General features: G+C 29.8%; 1 long non-coding RNA gene across 1 annotated transcript in view; it reads right to left on the minus strand.

The window, feature by feature from the left end:
• Positions 1–4,045: 4,045 nt before the first annotated feature.
• Positions 4,046–27,644, minus strand: part of LOC139425502 (uncharacterized) — a 69,342-nt gene continuing 45,743 nt past the window's right edge. The window contains exons 2-3 of the long non-coding RNA XR_011636695.1: positions 11,937–11,999; positions 4,046–6,530 (exon numbers count right to left, since the gene is read on the minus strand). This is a non-coding gene — a long non-coding RNA (uncharacterized lncRNA). The remainder of the gene's footprint in view (positions 6,531–11,936; positions 12,000–27,644) is intronic.

Below are 27,644 nucleotides of genomic sequence, written 5' to 3' on the forward strand. Positions count from 1 at the left end.
AGCTACTTGAACAAAGTTGCAGACCAGGTTCATCCATTCGTAGCAACAGTTTTTCCTGCGAGGGATGGTGTTTACGAACAGGATAATGTCCCATGTCATAAGGGTTGAATCGTCGAGGAACATTCCAGTGACTTTCAAGTCATGCCTTGGCCCCCAAATTCACCTGACCTTAATCCAATAGAGCAATTGTGGTCCTACTTGGAAAACCAAATTCGTGCTACCACGCTACCCCCTCGCAATGTGAGGGAATTGCAGGACCAGTTGGTGAGCGCTTGGTACCAGATACCTCAGACTACCTACTTGTGGAATCAATGCCATGGCGGGTGCTAGCAGTTTTGAGGGCTAAAGATGGTCCTACATGTTATTAGCAGGGTGGTCATAATGTAATGGCTCTTCGGTGTATAGTGGAAACATCAAAATATGTCTGAATTCCTGAGGAAACGAAATGTAATCAGTAAAAACACCTCCAAGTTTAATGTGTCAAATAAACAGTTTTTCATATTTATTTATCAAACTTGCCTTTCCTCACTGGTGATTCGATAGATTTTGTCTTTCGTGGATTGCATCTCCATGTAACGCAAATGCGGGATGTTTTTATCAAAAAAGTCCTCCATGACAGCTAGTTTGTTCAAATGCTTGATCCAAGAGTTAGTTCTTTTGTCTTCTGGGTTGGGTTCAAAATTACAAGGATACGGAGGTGAACATTGATAGTTGTAAACTCACAATTGTTTCGGCTGTTAAAAGCCAATTATAAAAAAAATTTAGTAGAATATTAGACAGCACAATGCTTCTCAAAACAGGTTTGATTAAAAGAAATAGCTCTTGATAATTTTTTAAACATCTATGAATAATTCTTCAAAACTTTAAAAAAAAAATGATAAGATTTGTGGTTTTGAATGAGTAATTTAAAATTACACTTTTCTCAGTTTTTAGATTTTTCAATTTTTAATTTTATTGCAGTTTTACGAAAAGCTATTTCGATGACACTAACAATTCATGAAAAACTATTTGGATGACGCTAGCAATTCATGAAAAGCTATTTGGATGACGCTAACAATTCATGAAAAGCTATTTGGATGACGCTAACAATTTTTTATATCATCAATTGCATAAAAACACAGATTCTTATTAAAAACCTAGAAACAGACAACTATTTAACTACCTATCGAAGACTGTTGATTGCAGTAATGTATTGTCAGAATTTTCTCAGAAAAAAAATCAATTGAAAATCTAAAATACCAAACTTTTTACATCTCAAATTTTTATTGGGTGATCTATCCTGTATTTTACATGTATCAAAAGATATTTCCAAATAAAGTAACCATCCACCATCTGCTTATTTGTAAATATTAAAGAAAGAGAATTAGAACGTTTAAAATGTTCCTTCTTTGTCTCTTTCTCTTCAACAGTTCAGTTTGGTTGGGAGAGGCAGGACCTCTTAAGGGTGGTGATCGAAGAACACCTCATTTAAACTTGCAACGGCATACATAAGCAGTTTATTATTGCTATTTCTTATCAAAAATTGAAAAATGTTTTTATTCATCAGATAATAGCGATGATGAGTGATAGGGTGCTAGTTTTTAGAATTTATTACCCAGGAACTAAACCTGTTTTAGTCATGTTCATCTTAAATAAAAAAAAATTATTACAGTACTGGTTCAAAAATTTTTGATGTTAGCAAATGAATCAGGACTACTTAAATAATATTTTCTTTCATTTATTTAGTTTCGAATTAAAGCTTAAAACAATGGAATTTTTTTCAATAAAATTGAAAGAAAAAGCCTACATATAATTGCGATAATTAAAAAAAGCATGAATAATTTTTAAATAAAACTTGATGCTGAATAATATTGAGGTAATTACTTGTTGGGTAAAAATAAGTAAACAGTGAAGTAAAATAAAATTTAAATTATCGAGAATTATTTCTACCAAATTAAAACTATTATAATGAACCACTATTAATAACCAAGTTGAAATTTTTAAATAATATTTATTGTATATTAATTTTAAACAACGTAAAATTAGCAGAAAAATTATTTGGAAAATATTGTCTTAGAAAATATTAAATTCTTGTTCCATAAAAAATGAAAAGAAAACTTATCAACTTCAGAGATACTAGAAAGTGCAGAATGCCTTTAAGCCAAAAAATTATCAAATTCTTAAATTATATGAGATTTGGAGAAAAAAAAGTATTTACAATAGTTTTAATAAATATTATTACTGATTGCAAATTTATAAATAAATAAGCAAAGTTAGCAATTTTCTACTTGACATTCTTATAAAACAATGTTGAATTGAATTTGAAAATAATAAAATCTGTATTATTTAATGAATACGTTATGCGACAGAAAAATATAGATCCTACTCTTTATTTTCCCCTTAAATAGTTCGAAGATAACAAATCATTTTCAAAGTAAACTTTTTTGAACTTTTTAATGAGATAATTTAAGTTAGCCTTACATAGTAATAAGTTTGCCTTACATAATAATATTTATAGTTTATTAAATTTAAAATTTATAGTTTTAAAATTTAAAATTTATAGTTTTAAAATTTTATTTCTCGAACCTGAGAACGAAATGTTAACTCACTCTAATAGTGCAAAATTTTTGAAGTATTTTTCACATGATCTCTTTTTTTTTTTAAATTTTTAATAAGATATTAAAAGATTAGAAAAAATTATAAATTGTTCATAAAAATGCATTTATCACGAAATATTTTGAAATTTGTATTTACGGGGCTGAAAAAAAGTAAAACAAATAAGCAAATTTATTTGTTATCATTATTTAAAATATCTCCTTTCAAATGAATTAACAATTATTTAGCAATATGTTGCTAACTATCAATGATGCACTAATTTTAGGTAACATTCAAAAGTGTCATTACAAAACAAATGCTTCGAAGAATGAGTTTTTTCGACAAATAAAGGATTTTTATCGAACATTTACAATAGCAATAATACAAAAAATACATTAAATAAATAAAATAAAAAAATCAAAATTTCGTTTCGGCACATCTAATTCATATTTTCCAACTCGCATCCCAAAAATCATTTTTTCTAGGGTAATCATTTGATAATATTATTTTTCAATAACTGAATTTACTTCCACGTAAATAAGCCTCAAAAGGATATTATATTCTATCAAATTCAAAATTATGTTTTATCAAATGTAAATGTATGTTATTCAGTCCACGTTCAATTGGATTGAATTGGCACGATACGCGTTAGATTTATTTCACTTCATGCATTCTCTTCATCTTTTACGCATTAGTGAAAATACATCAGAGAAAGGGCGGGAAAAAAGATTCCTTTTTGCATTAAGTCTTCGAACATTTGGCTCAGAATGAAAAAAATAAAGTTGAAACATTCAACACCTAAATCGTAGGCGTTATTTCCTCCTTATTTTCTTCTTCTTTTTGCAAAGTGAAAAAAAATTGAGTTTTCAAATCTATTTTTCGTTCCGCTTTTCTAGCAACACTCCGGTTCGCTAAGCAAGTGAAGTCAACTAGCGTCCCCTGGTGGCGTAATGAAGCAGTAATAATCTCTTTGAGTCGTTTTGCTTGCGCTATCGACGTTATTATTCTCTCGTTGTGTGCTCAGGGTTTCCGTATGGAAGAATTACTGATGGAACTAACTGCTGCGACTAGAGGAAAGAGAAGAAAAAAAAACCTTAAGTTTGGAGCAATGAATATCTAGTTTTCTTTCATCACGCCAAGGGCACTGACACGGCTGTGTCAAAAATATGAAAACATAAATCTCGCTTTATCGTTAAATTCATCTTTGAATTTGGTGCTATGTCTCTGAATTTAATTTTTTCACAATGAAAAAGGAGCTAAAGTTGAAAGGAACTGTAAAAAGAAAGCCAAATTTTTTTTCTTCATTTTAACAAATGATAAAAGCTTTTCTTTTTTATTACAACATAAATCTGTAATAAAAGCAATTCCTAATAGAAAATGGCATTGTCATCATAAACGCAAATACAAATATTTAATGTTAAAATAGGAAAAATAAAAGATAGCATATTTAGCTTTTTTTATTTTATTTTGATTAACAATGATGGTCAATATGAGAATCATGACGGTATATATGCCAGAAACAAAAAGTACTTTCCTTTTGATGATATAATAACCGAATTTTTAATTAAAAAAAATAACAGAATTTATTATTTGCAAGTTGGAACAAGTTGGATTTGACTGATGGTTGCCCAAGCATGTTTGCTTTATAGTTAGTCATAAAGGGCTAAGATTCTTAAAAAGGAATAGCTGAAACGTTCGTTTTTTAACTTAATTTTATTAATGTCAGGAATAAGTAAGAATGTCTTCCATTATACCTATGGGAATTTGGAAGCTTATTGTAATAATGGATTTTTCGTAATAAGCAGTTCTTGTTACAACGAACTTTTGCTGTATTTTGTTCAATTTTTTTAAACCATCGGTGAACAGCCGATCTACATAGTAGATTCCTTATTGTATATTTGCAATTTTAAACCTAATTCAGAAGACATTTATCGGTATACAATATCTTCTAGTTGGACCATTTAAGAAAATTACTTAAAATTCTGAAGGTTTTCTTGACGCTAATAGAATCAAAAGTCCGTCAATAATTGCATCAGAAATATGGTCACTCCATTTGAAAACACATAACTTATGATCAAGATTCGAGCCTGGGTCATTTGTGCTATTATCGAGCACATCATTCCTTTGAGTTGTCTGAATATTTTCACTGTTGTCTTGGCACAAAGTGAATCTAAGATTCTACTTCTGATGTAGTTAAAATACAGGGTTACAGAAATATATTCTTATTTTATTATTCTCCCGGTTTAAGGAAATATTTTCTACTTATAATGTTTAGGCAGTAATTGTTCAGCCTTGTATTTTTGAAAATTTCAAAATAATCATTGAAACTAATAAATATTATCAAAACTAATTTTTAGCATGAAAACGTTTGGTAAACGAATTTTACAGTTGAGTGGATTTTTTTATTTGCATGAATAATTTTAAAGATATGACAAAATAATAATATTAAAATAACTTAATCTTTTAGTTGCTCTCTTGACATTGAAATTATTACCGCATTTCTTAAATTGCTAATGCATTTTATATTTTGCGTTTCTAAAAACTGACATTATCCTGGAGTAATTGAGCTTGGATCCTAGTGAATTTCGATCATTAGATCAAATGTTATTCTAGAAGATTATTCCTTGCTTACCATTTTAAAGTTGTTCTTTAGATCAAATAATTACATTAAATTTTTTTTTTCGCAAAAACTATTCGATTGATTAGATATCGAAGATTATTCTGATCGATCATCCCTATTTTATGATTTGAAGAAACAATAACTAGTAAATAAATATGTTAAATAATAGAAATTAAATTTATTTTTGAGTGAAGCTGACTTTCAGTCAATGGATTTTCAATTTTGTATAAAAAGTTTTTTACGTGTGCGTCCGTAGATCACGTGATTATTCTAAGAGTAACAAAAGTGGGTGAGTGTTTACTTTAAAAAGTTTCCAAAAAACCACATAGTTAATTGATGGCTCAAAGTAGAAAAATAATGTTACAAGAGTAAAGTTCTCGATTTGTACAAAACTTTTCCTTCAGGTTTTAGCGTTTTCAAAATTTAGAACATCTTCAGTTTTGGTTACGTTTTAAGAATTCATTTAGAAACTTATTATATAATTTATGCAAGTTTGGCAGTTAATATTAACTAATTTGGGTAACTTATGCGTATCCCTTAAACCGTCATTTGATATTGATGTATTAAAATCCTTCAATAATTAAATTCAGAGTATCTTTCAATTAATCAAATATGTAACTAATGTTTCAAATAATTAGATGTTTGGTAATTGGGATTTTTATTAAAGCACCTTGTACACAATTTTAGCTTGTAGATTACCCAAAATAACATTGATGTTATTTACTTAGACTAAAACTGACAAAAAAAAATTTTTTTTTTTAATAATCACTCCTCAAAATAAAAAAACACTTTGCGGTAAAATAATTGTAATCCTTATCCATTGAATCAGAATAAAATGAAATTTACGATGCCATAATTTCTCGATTTGACTTCTTTTCTTTTTTTTTCTTTTTTTTTTTTAAAAAAAATAATAATAAAATAAAGGTTATAAAGTTTCCTAGTTATGACTCAATGCATTAAAAAAACACGTTACAAAAAAAAAGATTAAAAAAGTGAAAGAGCTCAACTAGTAGCGAAACATTTGGCGCATCTCTTAGTCTGTCCTTTAAACACTCACTTCCATAAAAACGCGAATCAGCCAGGAGGAGTAGAAGACAAACAGGAGGAAGAGGAGGAGGAGGAGATGACTGATGGAGAAGATGTTTGTCTAGTGTCTAGTTCCTATCTTCCAACGGTTGAATAATGCATAGGCAGCCACCAAATTACATCTCTCCTCACTCAGCTTTTTCGCTGTCAACACACTGTCCTCCATCACAACCTCCCTTCTCTACATCATCCACCTCCTCCTGCTCTTCTTCTCCTTTAGAGAAGGAGGTCAGTTGTTCGGCCATTGTATCTGAAAGTAGACAAAAAATATAATGAGCGTTTTATATTAGGAGAAAGGAAAGTCACATTTAAGATAAATTATTTTATTTTAAAACCGTCATTGAACAGACAATCCAATTTTGAGTTTACGACTATTAATGTTAAACACCGTAGCATTGTAATTTTGAACCCAATCCAAAATACAAGGGAACTCCTGGATCAAGTATTAGGAGAAATTTGCCTTTGTGTAGGACTTTTTGATTAACTAACCTGCACTTGTGTTACATGGAGAGGAAAAGCACGAAAGCTTACTACGGTTAGCCTGACGGCAAAGAGACTTTGACCTATGATCCGTCTACTACTGAGAATATTGTACGTCAGCACTGTGGTCGGTACGAGCTGAGTTCGTAATTCGAATCCCAGTCATTGCTGGGATCGAATCCGGGTCGTTGGGAGGCGAGATCCCGTTGGGAGGCGAGCGCTCTATCTCCTGAGCCATCACGGAAGATCAACTATTATATGTAGTTTCAAAAAATCATTTTAATATTTATTTGAAAAATATACTTATATTGTTCTTCAAAACTCTCGATAAGGAAAATAAATTAACAGCCTTACTCTTGAGATGGAAAACAAACAGGTGGAAAAATCTAGCTCAAAGTCACCCTGCCTGGAGGCAGCTAATTGAGAAAGCCTTGGCCTGCACTAGGCCGTAGTACTGCTGAAGAAGAAGACTTTTGAGATAAAGCTAAAATTTACAATCATTTGTTGTATAACATCTAATATTTTTATATCTTCTAGAACATAGTGTCGTAAAGAATTGTCTGGGTTTCAGAACAGACAAATTACTTAAATGTTTTAAAATTTTTTAATATTTTTTAAAAAAAATGCTAATTTTTGCTGGTAATGTTTTCCATCTAGAAATAAATAACCAAAACCAATGAATGATTATGAATTTTTAAAAAATTTTATTAGTATACACTGTAAAAAATTCCAGATAAAATGGCGGTAAAAAGTACCCGCCCTCAGAGTGTCGATACTTTAATCCGCAAAATCCATTTTTACCGGAGCATGTCACGAAACAAAAAATATGATATACTATAATTTTTACAGTAATAATTACTGCAAAATCCCTGTATCGCTTTATTTAAATGAATATAACTACTAAAGTTACGTTATAAAGTTTATGGTAAAAATGAATTTTAAGGTTAAATAAATTTTTTAGATGATGCATTCAAAGTGTACTTCATACTGTTATTTGATTTGGAAATTTTTACAGTGTAGACAATTTAGTTTTGGAGTAAATTTTAAGGCATTAATAAACATGCTGCAAACACTTTTCATTTCCACAATACAGTAGCTTTTTTTCATATTGACGTTTAGTGTTCTTTTCCGTATTAACGTGGACGCTGGATAACAATAGTTTGAACTTGACCCAACAGACATGACTAACTGTCGTTAACTCACACCTGCTACAAAAATTACACACTTTTCGCTAAAAAATAAATAAATAAAAAATTCGTCTAACGCATAGTTTTTTTTTAAAAAATTTCTTTTTTTATGCTTTAATAAATTTTTTTAACGATTAAAAATACTTGTATAGAATTTTTTATATAAAACAAATGGAGCTTCTAATTTATCTTAGAGGATTCTAAAATTGTGGGGGGGGGGCTGTTCCACTTAACTCTTCGTCCGACAATAAAGAAACATGCTCAGTTTTTTTTTCACGGACACGTTTTACTAATTGAAACTAATACCTTTTAACTTCAAATACAGTTGAACTTCGTTAACGTGAATAAGTTTCACGTGAATTTCTTTCAACGTGTACTAATTTTCAATTTCCCGTCAAATTTTATATGGATATTGTATTTTATAGTACTTTTAACGTGACGTGAAATATCTTTTTAGGCAAACTTGAATTTCACTACTCCTGGAAAAAATTTTACTTTTAATTGAAATAGAAAATTTTATTCCCCTCCGACAGGTAAAAAAACCTGATTATTCACAAAAAATCTTTAAAAGTAAATTTCTTGAATGCTTTGCTATAATGTAGATAATTACAATATTACTGCAGTCAAATAAAAGAGTTCTAGGAATTGAAACTGTTGAGGACGAAACACTATAGGAAAAACATAAGCCCTTTTGTACTTTATGAACTGAGTTTTCTTTCATCTCATGGTGTGCTTCATGGGTGGGAATGTAAAGAAAAATATTTTTCGGAGAAACGATCACCCATATTGATCATAAAGTTCAATATGGATAGTCATTTCTCCCATTGTCTCATAGATTGTTCTAAGGAATTGATATTGCTTAAATGCATTTCTACAGGTGAAGAAGTGTGGAGCTAAACTTTTTCCTAAATTTCACTAGTGAATACTTTGGTTTACTTTCCTCAGATGGATGTTTACGAAGCAATTAAAACTGTTCGCTCTTTTGCATTGCGAATTAAAATTTAAAATACATTTTTGGATACAATTGATACGTTAGTAGACTTTGGAAAGTATGTGCGAATAAGAATTCGAAACAGCGAGCTATTACCGATTATTTTGTTAGTAATTCTCTCTAATTCGTAAAATAAATCAATTTACTCTTATTAGTTTTTTTAGGATTTTTTTAGAAAGTTAGAATTTATAAAAAAAAAACCCCACGGAAGGTAAGTAAATTTTTTTAAAAATTTCGCCTAAACTATACAATTCATTTCCTTTATAACTTTATTTCCTATTTTTTTTAAAGTAATTAGCTGTATTTATTATGAGATGCATAGAAGTTATTAATTTAATATAAAGCACAAATTAAAACATTTATTGAAATGAAATATATATTAATTTAAATATTCATAATAGAAATTTAATACTTGCAAGAAAATACAAATTGATAACAGATAATAGAATATGTCTCTATATTGTACAATTTTCAATAAAAAAATTTCTGAACTGACAACGTGAACTACTTTTAAAGTGCAAAAAGAAATTTTTTGTCAATATACATATATATATGTATATTAAAGTAAAAGCTTATATATGTATATGTAAAGTTAAAGTAAATGCCACTGATGTTAATATTAAAGTAAAATTAATTGTTTTTCAGGTAAAAATGAATTTTTGTCCATTTCTCCAGAAAGTGTGCATCGATATTCTTGCATCTCTTTTAACAGCGAGTTATTTTTCACTTTAACTCTCTGATTGTTTGAGCCTGTATAATGAACATTTTCGTTCTAAATTTAGTTAATTTGGAATTATGGTACCTGTACAGTTAATAATTTGATTTTAGTTATCTAATTTCCAATCTGCAATGACGTGTCTATGAAAATAACATTTTTAACAGTTATGAATTGTTTAAAAATAGTTAAAGAATATCTATAATTTGATGATTGAAGATTGAACAAGAATATTTGTATCTAAAGCTGTGTAAGCGTACAATACAAGATTTTGTCAAAAGTTCTAGAATTGGTGATGTACTGAATAAAGTGTGTTAATCAGGATTCTAGTTTTTAAAAAATAGAGTGAATAATGATAGAGAATTTTCGCTAATTCTCCATAATTTTTTCCTAATAATGATAGAGAATTTTCCATAATTTTCTAAATAAGTAAAAAAAGGGAACTGTATAATTAAAAATGCATTAAAGTCCCGTTAAATCAAAATGTTGAGAAGTGTAAATAAAACATGTCGGAAAAGAATGAAATCTTGTTTCTGTTTCATGCTGTTTAAGTATTATAAAAACTAAATGAATGTAACTATTTTCTGAGTACTGTTGTGTATTGTGAAAAAATAAAATAGAAATTTCAATACATGCCTAATGCCAAAAATAGTTCAGTAAAAATTAAAAAATCGTCGTTCAGCTTTAACTTGCATGATCAATTATTTCTGGAAATAAATTATCTTAAAAATCTTTGTATGTGAAGTAAATAACTAAATTATTTAGATACTTCCTTATGGAATGAAATAAACAACTTACTATCAAAAAGTCATGTCTAAGATTTTTTAGAAAATACAAAAGAAATCTATTTCTTTAATCACTAATTATATTGCTCTCTTTTAAATATAACATTTGAAATTTTAGGAATTTAAACTAAAGCTCAAAAATACTAATAAGTAAAGCGGAATACTAGCACAATTTTAAAAATAACTGGAACAAGCTTGCTTTTAATCAGAATATTGTGAACTTAAAAAAAAATAAATAAAAAAACATGGTTTAAAATTGATTTAGTATATTTTGGAAAATCAAAAGTACTAGGCTTTTAAAAAGAAAATTTGAAATTTTAAGTTCACTAAATAATTCAGCAGCAATAAATAATTTAGTGTTGCAATAAACTAAAAATCGAAAATATGTTATTTAGCACAATATTATTGTGATTTTAGAAATAACTAAAATGCATATGCTTTTAATCAAATTATAAAAAAAATATAGAAAAATAAGAAAAAATTTTTAATTTACAATTTCTATAAAATAAATTAGCAGAGAAATAATCTTCTTCATATTACTTATCCTAAAAAATAATGTTTATTTTCGTTCCTTATCAATATTTTTTTGACACAAACCCATAATATCATGGACTTGAAAAGTTTTTTTTCAATCTCACCACACAATATGAAAAATCAAACTGAAAGAAAGAATATTTTAAAAGAGCGAAAGAAGGAGTCGGTTTATACTAAAGCGGAAATACCAAAAAGTGAAAGATTGAAATGGAATCAAAAATAAAAAAAAAGAACTTTCACTTTTTATTCTAAAATTTCTTCAACCTACCAACAAAAAATAAATAAATAAAGGAAAAGTTTGGATAGATATATAAAATATATAAACTCTCCACCCTCCTGGACGATGAGATGATCGACTTCTAAGAGACCTTTGCCGACACCATCCTCCATCGAACGAAAGAATAGGGAAAAAAATAGAACTGATAGCAAAAGGAAGAGAATGTAGGGGGTGGACGAGGAAAAAAAAATGAAGACGTTCGAACACAGGTGGGTGAGAGTGTGAGTGAAATGACAGAAATAGGTCGGCATAGAACGAAATGAAAAGAAAAGCGAAGAAAATAGAGAGAAAGTATGAGAAGATACAGAAGTGAACTGTTGTGGACGTACACCCTGTATTCGGATTTTGACTTCTTGCTGTATTGGCCTGACAAAAGGTTTTGAGAAAATGAAAGAACTTTGAAGGAAAATAAAGTAAAAATAAGAGATACCATTTTCTTTACCACGAAAAGACTTTGTGGGATTTATGCTATTTGGAAGACTATATGGAATTTCTAGTTATCATACAGTTATTAATTTTGTTTAACACTTTGGTAAAAAGAAGAAAATACAAAAAATACTTGTAAAAATAACTTTAAGAAATTCCATAATCTTTTTCTTAAAACAATTCTGTTATCAACTCAGTTATTTACTTATTAGGAATTTTTTATTATCTAAGAAAATGGCATAAATATGCAAAATTTATTACCTAGTTCTTTCTTTTACGTAGAAGGCTCCGGTCAGGTTTCCCCTTAAACACTGTTAGAAATTTCTAGGAAAAAATGGTTAAATAGCAATTTATATAATTGTTAATTTAGTTTATTCAACCAAAAAATATCAAATAACCATGATAAACATGATATATATAAAATGGAAATGGTCAACAACATTTCAAAAACATTTATTGATTGCTCTTTCCTAATACGGTCAAACAACCAGAATTCTATTCGCCGTGACTAGGCCCATCTTTTAAAACCATTTTGTTCCGTGAGGTTTGGTACATGCTGTAGCTTGGCTAACCGGTCAATCTCATGACCGGTTGAATAGGAGTTAAAATCACAGCGCTGATAACTAGGACTGGGCTGTGAATCGATATATCGTGACATATCGATTTAGCGCCTGTATCGGCAGGCCGATACAGCGACTTTCGTTCCAGGCGATGCATCAGAAATCTGATTTAAGTCGTCGAGTAAAGAAGATGAACGATATACGATATAGCGATACAAGACACGCAAGGATGTCTTACGTTCCGTTGTGGTGAGCGGTAGAATCAGAATCAGTTTTGAGAACATATATCGTGATCTCGCATGTTCGTTTCCGCATCGCTTAGTTTTTTTTTCTACTTTGTCGCGGCTTGATATCGTTTCTTGTAGATTATTTTCAGTGGGACTGACTTTGTGATCGCCGTCGTTACCTTGTTCTGAACGTAATCTATTATTGAAAAGAATATATAAAGAAGTGTTTCTTAATTAATTAGGTAAATTATTTTTTTTGAAACAAGACTTTTTATTTTATTTTTAAGTGTGAAAATTAATTTTGATATCATATGTTTAAGTAATTTTTTACATTGTTGAATTTATTACAATCAGAAATCTAATTTAAGGTGCCCATAAGGAATTAAATTACAAAGTAATTAAATTTGTTAGGCTATTATTTACTTAATTTTAATTTATTAAAAATTTTTTGGATAAAACTTCTAATAATTTAATGGGTTTTTATTACTGATTTTAAATTTATAAATCTTTAGTTGCTTCTGTGTTTATAAAATAAAGTTATAACAAAACTTGTTTTTCCTCTCTTGGATTTGGACATAAGTCAATTAACTTTGTTTATTCAAAAAAATTAGTAAGGTTTGCGACTTCTTCTTCCTTTTTTTTTTAATCATTTAGCACTTCATTTTATTAAAGAGTATAATCGTGTTTTTTAATTTTCTTTCAATATATTCAGTTAAATATATTATCGAATATCATAATTCTTTTGTTTTTATTTTCAAGAAATTAAACCTTACTTTGTTTTTTCGCGTTCCGAATACGGTAATTATTCAATTTAACTTAATTATTTATGTGAAATAATAATGATAGAAAATAGTGTTGTTTTAAAAGTGCTTTTTTCTTTTTTTTGTTTAATTTATTTAGCACTTTGTTTTAAGCATACAAATAATTTTTAACGAACTTATTCTTTAAATTTTCTTTCTATATTGTTAGGTAAATGTATTGATAAATTTCAATTTTATTTATTTTTTTATTATTTATTTTTAAACTAAGAAATATTTCGTTATTTGCGCGATCATTTTTAGAAAATATAACATTAATATCTTTCGTAAGCAAAACATATACAACAAATTCATAAATTGATTTAAATCAATCTGAGTATGAAGTTTTGATAGAAATCCGACTTTCTGCGCCTTACAAGTAAATGAGTTTCAAAAATACTATATCGCGATACATCGCTATATCGCGATGCAAAACTGACGATGCATCGCGATATAAAATTTCGTGTATCGCCCAGTCCTACTGATAACACAATAGTTCTATCATTCCTTCAATACACGAAGAGTTCCCAGAGTCCTACACTCTTCAAACTATGACCCTAAACTATAGGAATACAAAACAATCATGACACAGCACCCATGGAACTCCAATGTCCGCTTGAGCATCATTTTTATGATTTGGAAACTATGCTAATCGTAAATGATTACAAAAATGCATAGTTTTAACAGTACCATTTGTAAACGGTTTCAAAACCGTAAAGGTAAAAAAATGTTCCTAACTATAAGCTTTATGGTTAATTGGACGAAGAGTGTGCTGCCGGTTATTTTACCGTAATTTCAAAGTGAAAATTCTAACAGTAAAGGTTTCTTTTTAATTCGAAAATTTATATAAAAAAAAGCAACGGACATTTTGTTAATAAATTACCAAATTGATTATAATTTTATGTAACGTTATTTTATTAGTAATTGTAATGAAATGAACAACTATCTGAATTTAAAAAATCTTCAGTAGTATTTGAAAGACAATTTAAACTTGGGAATACAGAATATGCGGCATAATAATAAGAAATTAATGCGAACTAATTCTTGTCACTGACGAGACATAATATCATCAAAACAGTTCAAATAGGAAGTGACTTTTATCTCCTTCGAATTTATTTTTCTATTTTTAAAGTTTTAATATTTCTAATAATTAATAATTCTTCTTATTCTATTTAAAAGGTACATATATTTACCTTGCTTTCTTTGTATTTTTAACTTATTTTATGGGTCCTATGTACTACTTGCAGCTAATGATTGAATAATTAAAACTTATTAGTATCTTCTTAGTTTGTTTCTCTCTTCTTTTATTCTTTTTTGCCTCATATATATATATATATATATATTGATCAATCGCCTCGATGACCAGTTTCCAAATTTTGAATAGTTTTTCTTAAAAATATTTCATTAAGGTCATAAATTTCAACATTTTATGTTTACATAAAAATCAGCATTATTAGTTAATATAAGAAAAAACGCAATCTGTCTTGTATGAAGCAAATTGTATGAAGTATTTGTCGCCTAACCTGTTTTTTGCTTTGTAACTTTCTGTAAAAGTGTTTCCCTGCAAGAACACTCTACTAAAGGAGAAACAACGAGTTTTGAATTTCGTCTTACCTAGCGGTATTAAGCTCTTATTTAAATACACAGAAATGCGATTAAAATAAAGAGTGACTATTGCCTTCTCTTTGAACAGATAAATCATTTGGTGCAGTCCAGTTTTCTCACATGAAAATCCAGGTTACTTTGGTTGTTATCAGCATTAAATAAGTAAAAGCTCTAAAAATATTGTAGATACGTAAAATATTTATTTATCCTCAATTTAAATGCATTTATCTGAAAATGCTTATTTATCATTCTTTTTCATTATGTTTTTGATTTTGATTATTATTTCGTTATTGCAAAGTATTCCTTTGATATACATTGATACATTACATACATATTTGATTGCAATATAACATAACATTTTGTAATAAATATATATAAGTCGGTGATTGAACTTATAACCCTTTTTACTATAATTAAACAATAAATTTATTGTATTTACTTTTGTTATACTTAATATTTACATAAAGTTATGTACAGTCAACATATCCAATCTAAATGCACTTGTTTTGAGTAATATTTTAAGAATAGTATTTCAGAGTATAAAATTAATTCTGTAATATTATTAGGAATTATCTTTTCCCCCTGTTACTAAATGATTTTTTCAGCGAAAAAAAAGCATTAACTCTTTTTTATAGTAACCAAAAATTAAATGTGAATTTAAAGAACAAATATTGCAGATGATTTATGGTAACCTAACAAAATGGTTAGATTATTATACCATCCCAAAGGAATCAAGAAATAAATTTATGAAACCAATCCTGTGCGAATAAAATAAAGTAAAAAATTGGGATTATTTAACAGAGAACTTTTTAATTTAGATGAAGCAAACTGGTTATCGTAAAAAAAAATTTTTTTTTTCCATCAGTGATATTAGTTTCTAAATGCTGTAACTTCAGAATTAAACAATACAACTGAATTCAATTTTAAAAGAAATTTATTTTAGTATAAAATAGCGCACATGTCGCTTAATTATAATTAATGAGAAATATGGCTTTAAACCAATGTGTTGTATCTGTTCTCATAATCCTGTAAAAGTGTTTCTCTGCAGAAACAGTTTATGTAGGGGAAAAAAACACTTTTCGACTATTGGGTAATTTAGCCCTACTGGATTTTGAATTCTATGATTTCAAGGAGCAAGCAAAACTTCAGCTTGACTTTCAAAGAAATTTTTTTTGTGTAATATAGAGTTATTAGTTTTAAATAATTTGAAATGTCTTGAGTAAATTTTCTTTTGTTTTTGGATACTATAAAAATTTCTCTGCACATACACAATATTTAAGAATACAAAACGATTCTCAGATTTTGCGTCATTTTTAGTTGATAGTTTCTATTATCTACGATTTTAGTTGTAAATAACACTACGGAGTTCGATATTCAACAAAACTTGTGACTATTAAATCTTCGCAATTGGTCTTAGCTAATTTATGCAGAATATGTTCACTAAATTTATATTTAAGGTGCTTTAAAGTAAATAAAAAAGTGTTTTTTGTTTCAATAAGTAACTTCACATTGGATTTTTTAATTTTTTATCACTCAGTACTAATAGCTTCTCTTCTTTCTAATCTCCCTCCTTTCTTACTTTTGATTGGCATCTACTCGAGTGCCAAAGTTATAAAATAAAGATCTCGTTAGAGAAAAAAATATTCCTTCGACCTTGGATACATAGTCCATATTTTAAGCAAAAAATCTGAAAAAATAGTTTAAAATCAGTTAAATTTGCAATAACGTTCAAAAAATTGGAATTTCGAAGAAAGATAAAATCTCGTTTAAAATTATAATACAAAATAGCCTTCTCATCATGTCAAATTTCAACTCTATACTTGCCAGTAATTACCTATCAAATGTTTTCTTTTATTGCAAGTTCAACAATTCTCGAACGAATTTTATTTTATTTTATAACCATCGTTCAACAGCCCACCCAATTTTGGGTTTAAGACTTCCAATGTTCAACTTTGAAGTCTTGTAATTTTGAATCCGATGCAGAAGACAAAGGAATTCCTGAATCGAATATTGGGAGAAATTTGCCTTCGTGGAGGACTTTTTGATGGCACTTATCCGGATTTGTGTTACATGGAGAGGAAAATCATGAAAACCTCCTACGATTAGCCTAATGGCAAGGGGATTTTAACCCATGATCTGTCTACCACTGAGGATATTTTACGTCAACATTGTGTCGGTGCAAACTGGGTGCAGAACTCGTATCGACCAGCCTTCCGTTGGATTCGAACTCGGTTCACGTCATTGGAAGGTGAACGCTCTATCCTCTGGCTCTCTCGAACTAAGTTCGAGAAAATGAACTCTTTACTTAATGAACTTTTTACTTTTTGCTATATTTTTCCCATACGTCTTCTCAATTTCCAGTTTCAAGTTATTAATAATTTTAAATTATAGATTTTGAGCAGCAAAGCAACATGTAACGTAAAGCAGGAAAAAAGTAAAACATTTTGCAAAAAAAAGCACTTAAAATTGGAATAACTTTGGAAAAATTGTAATTTTGAAATAAGCTCCATATTAAGTTCATAAACAATTGTGACTCTTTCAGCGTGCCAAATTGTAACTCGGTAGTTGTATTTATGCGACTTATAGAGTGACCCGAATAGTAATTTTTAAAACCTTAACTGTTAATACTTCCCAAGAAAGTAAGCAAAAGTTAATTTTTTTATTCCATCGTAATTCCTGTACACTTTTTGACACAACTATGTAATTTCAAATTTCTAAGCGTTATAATTTTTGCGCAGCAAGACAATATGTAACGTAATTTGAAAACCCAAAACAGTGTCGGAGTTGGCGTGTCTTACGATCTTTTAATGTAAATAGATGATATGACTATAAGAACTCTGTGCGCGGATAAAAGTAATGTTTCTTTTTCCTAAAGGGCAGCGTATTGGCAGAAAAACACTTTTACAGTATTCAGAATTAACACCCTGATTCGTTGTTCTTGCAAAAAAATCCTTCCCAAATTACTATTTTTAAAAATAATTGTTGAAATTTCTGAAGAATTAACAACAATGATTCTTCCTCTAAAGCCTTATAATTCTTTCGAAAAAGACGGTTTCAGCTCTTTACATGCGTTAAATACGTTTTTACAAAAAATTGACAAAAATAATACTTTTCCAAAAAGCATTTAGTACCATTCTTATTATCCTAGCTTGTAAAAACTTAATATCATTTTTGTCAGTTTTATAATGAAAAATATACCTTAAACTTAAATATACACCAGTTGTGAACAATGAGATAGAGAAATTTTCTTACAAATTGCAGATATCTAGAATTTTAAAGATTCTTATAGCACTTTAGCTATCACTTCAAAAATTCAATTGATAACAATTATAAATTTTTATCAAAATTAAAACTGATTTCAGAAATATTTTCCTTTCTTACATTCAAACAGATAATATAAAAGTGTTTTTCATAACATAAAATAATAGTTTTTAGGAAGATTTCCTCATTGGTGTTAAGTTTAATTTCACCCATAAAATATTATAACGTTTTTCATAATTTTAAATTAGACATTTTTAATATCTATAATCACTGAACAAAGTATATAGTTTTCCGAGATTCAAGAAATAAAAAATTGTTTTTAAATTATGGCACAATATAAAGATTCCCTCATTACTCAGATTAGGTTTAATTTATTCCGTATAAAATAAAATAAAAATTTCATAACATAAAATAAGATGTTTTTAAGAATTATGACCATGCAACGATACACATACCTTTTAAAGATTTCAAAAACATCAAAATTATTAAACAATCGAAACTTCTTATTGTATATTTGTAAGTTTAATTTAACCCATAAAATATCATACCGTTTTTCATAACTTGAAATTGCACTTTTTTTGAAAACTATGCCAACAGAATAAAGTATATATCTTCCAAATATTTCAAAAATACTTAAACTGTAGAAAAGTAGAAAGATTGAAAATTTTTAATTGAGGTTAAGTTCACTTCAATCCATGAAATATTACAACGTTTTTCATAACATAAAATTACAATTTTTTTAAAATATATGACTGAAGAATGAAGCAGATATCTTTCAGAGGTTGCAAAAGTATTTAAATTATGGAACAGTAGAAAGATTCTCTTAAGAAAATTCTTTATTCAGGTCAAGTTTAATTTAATCCATAAAATAATACAACGTATTTCATAACATATAATAACATTTTTTTAAGAATTATAACAACGCAATACTTATAACTTTCGAGATATTTCAAAAACATTCCAATTACAGAACAATAGAAACATTCCTTTTCAAAAGTTCTTCATTGAGATTAATGACCAAGGCTGAGGTCCAAAAACTCCTCTGTAAACTTTAGAGTGCCCTTCGGAACTTTTCTAGTCCTTAATCGGATAAAGCCGAGTGAAAATTGACTTTAAGCGGTACCTAAAAGTTCCTTTTTACCGAATTTAACTCATGGTTAATGGCTTCCATGAGATACTGGATGGGCCATTTCAGCTGGAAGGCCAAGAGGGATTGAAATTAATTTAAGTTACCGCCACCCCCTACTCTTTTTAAGGCACTGCGTGTGTTACCTCTCTACATTTTGTTTTTAGATGCTTTTAGTTCTTTTAAAGTGGCAACATGTTAAGGCTTGTCCATAGTCGTGTTAATCGTATTAGCGGGTGAAGGCACAGTAATGGCTGATGTTTAAAGAAGTTGTAAGTTTTCGTGGAGGGCCATGAGGGTGATGTGATTGACTTAATATATATTACTTGACGAACAAGAAAAATCGTTAATTTTGTTTGTGTTTTGTGAAATAGTTAAGCCTATCGAATACTTTTTCGAAAAAAGGTTTTTGCTTCAAATTCTTCTCAAAATCGGTAACCTAGTTGTGAATTTTTTGTTGATGAGTTGAAAGTTAGGAGTTTTTTCTATTTATTTTTCTTTTTGTGTTCTACTAATAGTAATTATTCTAAAAAACATTCTGGCTAGTTTTATAAAAAAATATTGTATCGTAAAATATTGTGCAAGAAATTTTTTAGATGTTTTTTTTTCTCTTGAAAACTGTAAATTGAAACATTTTAGTTATTTATTAAATATGAAAATTATTATAATACCTTATTATCAAATTTACATCACCTTATTTATAATGAATGGTGATAGATAATGTTTTATTTAATGTTCTATATAATGTTTAATATTGTGCATATAATATAATAAAAAATGGTTAATTCTATATTTATATTGTTTCCTTGATACATATTATTTATGGCAAAATAACCACAAAAGAATAGGACTATTGAAGAATTGCACAGCAGTGTAAATTAAACTCTCGAAGCCCCCATGGTCATGGGGGGATGCACATGAGGTTTAAGGGTGCACTCTCCAGAAAAATAACACTATAAATTACAGAGAAAAATTTTTTTTTTCATTTATAAGATATTTTTTTAATAACTTTAAAAAAATAATAATCCTTAACTAAACTTTGCATATAATTATTGTACGACAGAGAGCTATTTTCTCGTATTATTAAGATAAATTTCATTTCAGTGTGGTAAGTCGGTAAGTTTATGCAATGTTTCAAATTATTATCTTTACTAATTTGATCTTTCCGTCACAATTACGATTTTCACTATTAATTAAAAGGGAAATAACTTAAATATTTCTATATAAATTAATATGAATTGAAGAGAAACAATGATTATGAATACCGAATTACTCTTCATAATGTTTTGTTACACAATATAAACTGCTGTTTGTAGAAAATGCAACACCATGAAGGAATCATCAGAATCAAATGAAATTCGCAGCAAATGTCAATTATAGGATATTATGCAAATTAATAAAGTTTCAGAGCCATCGCGCGTGCGTGGCGCGCGCAGCGCCCTCTGAATTGATGCTGAAAGCGTATAAGTAAAGTGCTGTAGCGGGACGTTGAAAATAGTCTATGATTATTTGTTAGTGGCAAACGTTTAGTGAGACCTGAGTATGCCTCCACGACGGAAGAATAAGAAATTCAAGCAACTTACGGAGTTTGAACGAGGGAGGATAATCGGCCTTCGAGAAGGAGGATTTTCCTATCGCGCAATAGCAGCTCGTATGCAGCGGAACAGTTCCACAGTGATGCGAGTTTGGAAGCAGTGGACCGACGAGCACCGAACAACTCGAAAAACAGGCACTGGACGACAGAAGGTGACGTCAGAGCGCGATGATCGACACCTGCTCCGCATGGCGGTGAATGATCGCACAGCTTCCTCCAGGCAGCTGGCAGCACATTGGTCTACTGCTACAGGTGTACAATTGTCGGCTTCGTCAATTCGTCGTCGTCTGCTGCGCCGTGGATTGCGTGCAAGGGTGCCATTATACAGGATTCCCCTCACGGCGGATCATCGACGGCTGCGTCGGCAGTGGGCTCTTGAGCACAGAGACTGGCGAGCTGATTGGCACCAAGTTGTCTTTTCAGATGAATCACGCTTCAATTTGTGGACCCATGATGGCCGTGTTCGTGTTAGACGTTATGCCGGTCAACGCTGCCTTCCTGAGTGTATTATTGAACGACATAGTGGTCGAACACCCGGAGTTATGGTCTGGGGTGCGATTTCGTATCATGGACGATCCAATTTGATACGAATTGAGGGTAATCTCAATAGCAACAGATACGTCCGTGAAGTGCTACAGCCCGAAGTCGTTCCTTTCCTTCAAGGCATCCCTGGAGCTATCTTTCAGCAGGATAATGCACGCCCACATGTTGCGCGGACTGTTAGAGACTTCTGTTCAGCACAACGCATGCAACTTCTTCCTTGGCCTGCTTATTCGCCGGATATGTCGCCTATTGAGCACGTGTGGGATATGGTTGGTCGGCGTCTCACTCGTGATCCGCGTCCTGCAGTTTCCAAAGACGAACTTTGGTTGCGCATACAAGCGATATGGAATTCTCTTCCTCAAGCAGATATTCAACATCTGTTTGACTCCATGCCACGTCGTATAGCAGCACTTATTGCAGCGCGTGGTGGCTGCACCAAATACTGATTTCGGACGCTTAATTTGTTTCTTTTGTTTTGAAAATTTCATCATTTATTTGTATCAGTACAAGTCGTTTCTGCATTAAATTTCATTTGGTTCTGATGATTCTTTCATGGTGTTGCATTTTCTACAAACAGCAGTTTAAGTTTAAAAATTTTATGTTAACTCTGAGATTGGGCGCACTTGCAGGGGCGCACTTTAGTCTATGTTCACCACTGGAACTGTGTTTGCATTTTATTCATACATAATTTAACTATGAGATAAAATTGCAATTTATATCGACAAAGAAATGAATTACTTTGAGCAATATAATGATAAGCCACATTTTCAAAAGTTTGAGAAGAGAGTTTTTACTAAAAACACCATGATTTCTGAGTCAGAAAAGATATGCATCAGTGAACTGTGTTGTTTTTCAGTGGAAATTCTGGAAAATTGGGGAATGTTTATCTGGAAACAACGTTAACGAAAAGTCGATGTAAGAAATGGGGCTTATTTTTATTTAATTTCAAGCCCTTTATTTATATAGATTGTAGAAAAATTTTGCATCAATTTGTAATTCTCTTTAATTGGGGAATTTTGCAAATCGTTATCCCTTCTTCAAGTTTAGATGCATGCTGTAAAATTGATCATTTATTGATACTCCAATTAACAGATATATTAATTGGAGTGTTATTTTTCTCACTTGAAAATGCTATTTTTGAATTAAAATAAAGCAAATATACAATAATAGGTATCATCATAAAAATTACTAAATTTAACCGCATTTATCAAGCTCTATGGCACTTTATAAAACCATATTTTATTTCTAATTTTACCAAAATGATTACCAAAGAGATTCCGTAGAAATTACCGAGATTTTTGGTATTTTATAAAAGCCAGAAACACGGTAAATATATGAAAGATTGCAAAAATTTTAAAGATTTATATATAAGGTTTTTAAACGCATAAACATACAATATAGTTTCATTTAATTTCAAATTTGATCAAAACAAATCTTTTTTTTTTTACATTACATTTTGAAAACCATTTCATTTCAAGTTGTGTTTCTCATTTACGAGAAAACGTGACTATTTAAATGTTATACATATTATCATTTAAATAATAATAGCCTACAGATACAAACAATTGTTTTTTTTTTCAAAATGCAAGACATTTGTTATAAGTTTTTAACCAATTTTTAATGTCCTTCCAAATTATCAGCTCAATATTCCTCTCATAAATGATGATCCACAAAGTACTAGAAGTCTGCTGCACTTTCTTTCAAAGCAAAAGAAAAAAAAAGGTAATTTGTGGAGCAAAAAGAAGCTTAGAAAATGTGATGAGACATTCATAACAACAACATAAAAACTTTTCTTAACGGAAGCAGCACGAAAACAACTAAATACCACAAACAAAGTGTTCATAGTTGTCGGAAACTTACGGATCTCTGGATTTGAAGCCTATTAGCGTTGACGACCAAAATTGGCCCAATCACAAATCGACACGTATAACTAAAAGGACGCCTCGGCGCTATTCAGTTTTCTGTCCTTTTTTTCCTCTTTTCATTTTCCCACATTTCGAATCCAGATTTTTCTTTTTGGGTTAATCTTGCGGGTGGCTGTTGTGTTTTTCTTGGAGCTGTGTTGAACTCAATCAACTTTCTGATAAAAGTGTAATATTTATTTGTCTTTATTTCATTTTTTACTTGTCAAACTTGTGTCATTTTTTCAAAAAGAACGCAAGATGAAAATTCGGTTTAGTTATGCTTACATGTACATTTATGAGTTAGAAATGACAATTTGGACTCGATTATTTAGAAGTATGACCTAATTGGAAGTAGCATATTTTTTTTAAAGTCACAACATAAAAGTTAGTACTAGCGTTTCAAAAATAATTCTTGAAAAATTGCCATTTTGGAAAAATGGAGATTCTGAAAACCTAAAATGAAAAAGTTTTTCGATGTAATGCTTAGAAGTTTTTCTCTCTTTCCTTTTTTGGTTCTTTCTTTTTGATTTAAATATTTTAATCTTTATCTTACTTGTTCTTAAATTTATTTCAGTGTATAATCTTACAAACACACGACTCACTTCCAAACAATAATTTTCAAATTTCCACTTATTAGCAGTTATTCAGATTTAAAAGAAACAGTTATTCATCATTGAAGTTTCTTTAATTTACAAAATCAATCACTGATTAATGTTTGAATCTGAATGACATCTTTTTAAATTGCTGTTTTTTGGGTTTAATATTTTAGTACAAATATAATTCCGATAATCTAACAGATCTTTTAGTTGCAACTATTAGACTGTTTTTAATAATTACATACCAAAATAAATTTTTGCTCGCAAATAGAGCGTCAGAAAAAATATGAATAAAAAGGAGATTGGTATCCCATTTCAGTCAGAGAGTTACATTGACAGAAGAATGAATACGCATAATTGTTTTTGCTTTTAACTACTACATAATTACTATGATTATCAGTGGTTATATTTTCTGTTTAAGAGAGCTTATAAAATGACAGAATGAAAAAATATATAATAAGAACACTAAATTGTTGAGTGTTTTTTCTTTAAATCATCTTCATCATCTTTCTTTAAACCTTTTCCTTCTTGTACTAGAGACAAAAATGGAAAATTCACTGCTGTAAGGATACAATGAGTCAATCTTAAATACATATTAAATATGGTTCATATAATATATTGTATAAAATATAGTTCATAGTTTATTCCAGTGTTTCCCAAACTTATGAATTTTGTGTACCCTTTCTAAATTTTTCGTAACGCTGTATACAACTGATAAAAAAATGAATGTATTTTTTTGAAAATATGTTTACTTTTCATTTTTGGTACAAAGTTCTCGGTAAAAAATTCTTACATTTTGGTAAAAAAATTCTATGTTAGGGATAAAAATTATATTTAAAAAAAAAATCAAAATAAGTAGAATTTATTAAAAACCTTTACTGTTAAAAAAATCGCACAAAAGTTAAAAATCACAACTGACTGTTGGCACCACTAATTATTGACTGTTAACTCTGCAAAAATAGCCAAAAGAAAAATACGTAATCGTAAATTCTCATGGCTGGATTTCCTTTTACATGAAAATTTTTGAAATTTTCGTTTGTTGCAAGATATTTCGTGTAAGAACGCGTACCCCCGCAAAGTTGTTCCCGTACCCAATGGGGGTACGCGCACAGCACTTTGGGAAACACTGGCTTATTCTATAAGTTACTCACACAAAGTATATAAATTGTTTTTAAAAAAATTACTTTCTGTAAGGATTTTCTTCCCTCTATTCTTAAAAAAGATTCTTCCTAAAATTTTAAAATTCTAATTTTATATAATTCACAAAGCATACATTCTTCGTAATTTTATTTATTTATGACTTAATGAAATTTTTTAATTGACCTTATCGCCCATTTACTCTTTTGTTCGAATTATTTTCCTCGTGTTAAAACCAGCTGCATCTTTCACAAACATTTCAAAGTACTTAAATTGGAAAAACAATGAAAACTTATTGTGCTTTATAGATTCTCCATTAAGTCTTAAGTAATGATTGCACTATTGATATTTCGATAGTGATGTTTCAAAAATGTGAAGGGAAAAGGAAAGGAGGTACACCAAGCACCAGGTGGCGTGATACAGTTGAGAAAGCGTTACATGTAACTGAGGTGAACATGAACATACATGAACTGTGACAACGGTTAACTCTCGATAGAAGAACCTTTTAGAGACAGCTTTGGCCTGCAACAGGCTGTAGAGATACAAAAGAAGAAGATGAAATTTCATTGCATAAGTGTAACATCCTATTTCGATTTCACAATGCTGTACTGTAATTTTAAAGTATTTAATGGTAAGACCTAAACCAAAACCTAATTTAAAATCTAAATTTCCATATTCGAAATAAATTTAAATTATTCATTAAATTTTACACTACCTTGAAAACACTTCTACAAAATAATTTATCACATAAAATGATGTCGATAAATCATATTTTATTAAAAACAAAATTTTAAAATTAAAAATAAGAAAACAAATTTATAAGTGCTCTATTAAAAAAAAAACATATTTTTCAAATTTGCTTTATATTTATTTTTGGAACGAAATAAATACTATTCGAGAGTATTCTGTTGGGAAATTAGTTTGTTTTAAACACGATACAGTTGTTCGTTGAAAAGCGTTCTACTTTCAAACAATGTAACCTTAAATTTGAGAATAAACTTTTGATTTAGCTCATATTTTAGAAATAGCACGTTATTACATACATTCTAAAAATATGTGCAGTAAATTTATCATTGCCCCACGCCCACGACCCTTTAGTGTCAAGTAAGAAGTGGCAAAATTTACCACGCAAGTGATAATTAAAACTAAAAAGAACAAATACAACACCCAGCATCTATATCAGAAACTGTATTTTATAACTAATCTCCATAAATTATAACACTCAGCAATCAAAGCATCTCCAAGATTAATTCCACGTTTCTAGCATCTTTTTCTAATATAAAATGTCGCCAAAATCTCACTCTTGAAAGACAGACATAGTCAGAGATCGCCAAACCGAAACCGAATTTAACTTCAGTGAGCTTTATTTACCGTAAAAAGAGTGCAGCGGCGACGATTTCCCCCTTAAAGAGACGAATGATTCTAGAGACTAGAAAGAGGAGAAAAAAAAAGGGAAAAAATTCTCCACTAAGAAGATACTCAACATTAATTACTCCTTCATACGAAACTCTCTCCTCTCAACAATATGCCCCCTCGTCACTGAGGCAACTGGCATTAATCTTGGGACTTGAGGGGGGCAAGGGCGGCCGGATCACCAAATTTAAGGGCAGGGCTAGGGCGCAATAATGGGAAGCCCCAAATCGTTGTGCAGGAAAGAAAAATGCCGTTCCCAGGGCCAATTTGGATGCTAATTACTGGGCTTGATGGATGGTGGGGCACAAAGAGATGCATTCTTCCCTTCCGTCCCTTTTGCCCCAACTCTACCCCTACACCCACACAAGTCTGCCCTTTTTTGTTATTAGTATTTCGAAAAGCGGCAAAGGGTGTTCTCTGATCCCCCAACCTCATCCCCCGATATTTCCTTCCGACACTGCCCGGGTACAGAAGTGGTTTTCGAAGGGAGAGGCCGAAGTGTGTCGGAATAAGCCGCAAAATTAAAGCCGGGTTTTGCTGTTTCTTAACTGCTTATATGACTGGCTTGTTAACGCTTATTGCAATAATGAGATAAGAGTATTAGTTGGTTAGGTTTAATTTTGTTCTAGAATCCGGGACAAGGAGTTTGATGGAACGAAACGAAATGAAGAAGTAACTAAAACCATTAAAATTGCGTAAAATAATGAAATACTTGGAACATTAATAATGTCGAGTTTAGAACTTATTTTTAAGGAATGTGGTAACTTATCTACTACAACTTCGAAAGAGTATTTTAGAAAGTAACTTCAAAGATTTATTTTTAAGTCAGTTTCACGGTATTTTAATACTACCTGATAACAACTATACTCCGTTGTAGGTTAAGCAAAGATCATTGCTATAAAGGATTTAAATAATGATCCATGACTGCATATACTGGGGTTCCCAATTATCCGAACCTTACAAAATGGCAATCAAAAATACGAACTTGCAATTTTAACACCATGATTCGTATTGATTTAAATTAAAATAAAATTAATAAAAGAAATTATTTATTTCTCAGTTAACGATATTTTTTTTCCTATTCTGTTTCACATCTTTTATTCCGTTCTCTATGACGTTTTAAACCAAGAATTTTCTCTATCGGTCAGCAGCAAGGCCGCACACTTCTCTTCCGAAGGGGGATGAATAAGGGATGATTTTGTAGTA

The sequence above is a fragment of the Parasteatoda tepidariorum genome, chromosome 4 (assembly GCF_043381705.1).
Source record: "Parasteatoda tepidariorum isolate YZ-2023 chromosome 4, CAS_Ptep_4.0, whole genome shotgun sequence".
NCBI classification, from domain to species: Eukaryota; Metazoa; Arthropoda; class Arachnida; order Araneae; family Theridiidae; genus Parasteatoda; species Parasteatoda tepidariorum.